Genomic DNA, 4,144 nt, shown 5'->3' with positions numbered 1-4,144 from the left:
TGAAGACTTTGAATCATCAAGCAGGTGTCATGCATAATGCAGAATTTAATCTATATGCACAAATGTGTCTCTTTCCCCCTCATCTTATTCATCTTTCTTTCCATGAGACTAGAATCAGGGATTTGGAATTAGAAGATTTTAGGTGGTTTAGTTTTTTTTTTTTTCCTGTATACCAAACACTATTTTAAGTTTTTCAGTAAACAAGAACAAGAAAATGCCTGGCCTTGTGGGAAGAAGCCCACTCTAGCATGGTGATAGCCAGCAAAGTGTAAACCGCAGAAACCCCTGAATTAGCTAGTCTGCTGGAAGATGATGGTTGCTACTGGGAAAAGAAAAAGGGGAGGGGGACATTTGAAGGAGGTGAGTGTGAGCTGTTGGTATATTTAGCCAGATACCTTTTTGTTCAAAAGGATCATACACCGGTGTCCAAGGTAAAAAGGAGAAGTTAATTCTATCTATGCCATAGAAAATGGAGGAATTCATATGCCTATTTGTGCAGAAGATTTTCAGGTAGATTTTGCAGAATGTTGTTTCCCCCTGAGTTAACTGCATGCCTCGTTTAAATTAGTCTGTTAAAATCAATGTCTCACAAGGAGCGCCATCCCCTCCACTACTGGATGAGCATGTGGTATTGATGTCTCCCCTTTTGTTCTGAGGAGTGTGCATTAAATCTGATTAAAACAAAGAGTAAAACAAAACATCCCCCAGACTTTGGCAAGAGAAACCAGATTCGTGTTGAGGCTGCAAAGAACAAAGAGCTTTAGGTCTTAGGAATTGCAATTTGGGAGACAAAGACTTGGGTAAAACAGAACCAAGAGAGTGTTCCAGGGGAGTCAGGGGCTTGTAAAGGCAAAGGCCACAAGGCTGTTAATGTTGTCTTACAAGAATGGTAATTGGCTCTGATATCAAAAGGAAGTATTTGCCCTTAAAAGACAGGCTGTCGTGAGTTATTCAGGGTAAGGGACTGATAATTGTCTTGAGTTTCTGGAACACTGTGCAGATGTTCTGGATGCCTGAGTTAAGACAGTAAGTGGTCAAAAGTTCAGATTCCGTCCAGGCTGATATGTGCATAAGTCCCACTTCCTCAGTTGCCTCCTAGCTGCATTTTAGAGAGCTCTCTTAGCAATATCAACTACATTTTGATTTTCCTTTCCTAGCTCCAATATCTTAATTATTTTTACATTTGGATTCTGTTCCTCTCTGATCTGTGTTGACTTTGATTTCCCAACCATTCCTGTGTCTGCCTTTTGGAGATCTCAAACTAGACCGAGTTCACCTAATCATGAATACTGTGGCCTTGCAAAGAGCAACCCTGTCTGCTCCACGTGACCTGCCTTCACTTGTCAGGCTATTTTGGCCTCATTTGCTAGACAACAGTCCTATAAGATAAACATCCTGATTATCTCTATTTTACAGACAAAACCATCAAAAGTCAAGAAAAAAGTAGAGAGTTTCCTCAGTGTGATGCACTTGGAGTTACTGCTGAGATAGAAACATCAGATGATGGATAACTTCATAGAGAGTGAAACTGAGGACAGTCATCAGTTAGGTCCCTTAAACCATAACTTACTTAATAAGTAATATCCTGTAACTTGCCGTTACAATCAAGCTTGCCTTAATTGTGCTTGCAGATTGCATACCCTCCCAGCTTCATGTAGCTTCGACAATATATCATAAGACTCCTTTAACCATCCCCTAGAGAGAACACCTCTGATGTATGAGTGCCATACTAACAGTTGCTTAAATTGTTTTTCAGAAACATGGAGCTGGTCTTGTCCAGATCAAACTAGTCAGATCCCTGACCATCCAGCTAGGCCTGTGCAAGTGTCCAGTGGATGACCTTTTGACGTCAAAGGACCAAAACCTCCACCCTCTGATCATACCTACACTGCCATTTTCTGAACATGCACCCCACACAGAAGCACGTAACTGAGTTACACTTGCACAGATGCTGATTATTTCACCTTTTTCTTGCTTCCAATCATCTTTTCCCATGTCTCAGACGACCCTGCCTTTTTATCTCAAAAATATCTGACACCCCAAGCCCTTGGGGAAATGGATCTGAGAGTTGACCTCCTGTCTCCTCACTTGGCTGCCTTATGAATAAACTCTTTCTCTGCTGCAACCTTTGCATCTCAGCATCTGGCTTGCTTCATATCAGGCAAATGTACCTGGTTCAGTAACAAGAGTAAAAATTCAGAGTTCAACCTCATTTTGAATTTTTAAGATGTATGATTTTAGACGGATTGTTTTGATGAGTCAGAGCTGACATTATAGAACCCAAACCTTGTGCCAGTGATTGTTCTAATACTTTACATATATTAATTCATTCAGTACAACAGTCTTTTTAGAGAAGCACTATTATGTGACCATTTCACAGATAAGCAGACTGAGGCACAGAAAGGTTAAGAAATTTATAAATTACCAGAGCTAGGATATGAGCCCAGGCAATCTGTCTCCACTCCACTATACTGTCTTATAATAATAAAAAAGTATGTAGAATGTACTTAAGAAGACACAAATATGGGTGTTTTCAATTATTCATAAAGCCCTGAAGGAGGTATAAGTTTTGCAAAGGGCTGAAAGCTCAGCTTTCGGAGGGTCAGGTGCAGTAATGCCTGATGTTTGTACAGAGCTCTCCTCCAAAGAGATCAGTAATTTGCTTCAGATCACTGCCTACCTTCTGACCTAAGGCCTTTTTTTGTTAATAAGGAAAAAGATTAAAGGAATCAAGAGGAAAAAATGCATTCCTCTGTTTAAATGATCAAATAAAGTGGTGATTGCTTCTGAATAGTCAGCTAAAACCCTTAGCAGTTAGATGTGAACCAGCCTGAGATTAGGAGGGTTTAAAGCTCTCAAACAAATCTGTGAGAGTGGATCAAGGTCCATTCTGCATCAGAGCTGATTGGAGGTGGATGTTTAATGAGCAGATGAGATGTCTCCCTAAAACAGATAAAAACACCTTTGAAATGTAAATTGACATTCATACACCTCTCCAAGGCTCAGCCTTTATATATGATCGTGGGCTTCATACTCCCGTGCCAGGAAGAGGAAAAGAATCTGGCAGCAACAGGAAGGTTGCAGGGCTCCCTGAGATGGGCTGATGCCTTGAGCTGCAGTGGAATCAATGCCAGCCTGACAGCTCAGCTCATCCCCTTCGCTTAGACGTGCACAGGGAGATGCGCTGGAATCTGGAGTGCAGCTTCAGGCTGGTACTTCTTAAACCACGTTTAGGTGCTTAAAAGTAAGCCAAGGAGGAAAATTTCTGAGAAGGCACCCCAGAACTCCCTCTGGACAGTCAGTGACTGTGCGGGGCTCCCAGTCCTGCAGCATCAGTGGGCAGTCACACTGTGGGGACCTGGAGAACATCCTCTAAAGAAAACCTCTTTTTTTGCTTCTTATGCTTGCTCAGGGTTTGGGAGTGGAGGAAGGAATTGGTGCAGGTCATCTGAGGATGACTCCAGAGCTACTCTGAGCTCCATGCCATGTGACTGAGAGACATGCTTTAGTTTTCTTTGTTTTTAAATTAATTAATTTTTAAAAATTGTAGTATAGTCAGTTTACAATGTTGTGTCAATTTCTGGTGCATAGCATAATGTTTCAGTCATACATACACATATATTTTTTTCATATTCTTTTTCATTATAAGTTACTACAAGATATTGAATAGAGTTCCCTGTGTTATACAGAAGAAACTTGTTTATCTAAAAAATATGGAACACTTCAAGAATTTGCGTGTCATCTTTGCGCAGGAGCTGTGCTAGTTTTCTCCGTACCTTTCCAATTTTAGGACATGTGCTGCCCAAGTGAGCACCATGTTTTAGTACTGATATAAGAGCTCAGGGGTCGTTTGTGTCCAGTGGGGCTCAGCGCAGCCCTGACTGTCAGTGGTCTCTCTGAAACTGATTGGAAGCTGAGAGGAAAGCAAGGGAGTAGGGACAGAGCCTGTGAGCTCACAGGCTGGCCCTTCTTGGTTCCCTGTGGGGTCCTCTGGTCCTCTCCGGAGCTGGCACTCCGGGATGCCCCTGGGACATGCTCAGTGCTACCAAAGCTATTTGAGGCAAGGCACCGGCAGCAAGGAGGCTTCAGCCTTCAGTTATTGGAACCCAGATGACTACCTGGAACACTGCATCTTGTTTGCACC

General features: G+C 42.2%; 1 non-coding gene across 1 annotated transcript; it reads right to left on the bottom strand.

Moving 5' to 3' along the window:
- Nucleotides 1-3,707: 3,707 nt before the first annotated feature.
- On the bottom strand, nucleotides 3,708-3,814 carry LOC116281678 (U6 spliceosomal RNA). Its single transcript, XR_004191138.1, has one exon. It is a non-coding gene; the product is annotated as a U6 spliceosomal RNA (small nuclear RNA).
- Nucleotides 3,815-4,144: the final 330 nt, after the last annotated feature.

Source organism: Vicugna pacos, chromosome 8 (genome assembly GCF_048564905.1).
Source record: "Vicugna pacos chromosome 8, VicPac4, whole genome shotgun sequence".
Lineage (NCBI taxonomy): Eukaryota > Metazoa > Chordata > Mammalia > Artiodactyla > Camelidae > Vicugna > Vicugna pacos.
Note: the sequence above shows the minus strand (reverse complement) of the source record. Positions and strands in the feature narration are given on the sequence as shown.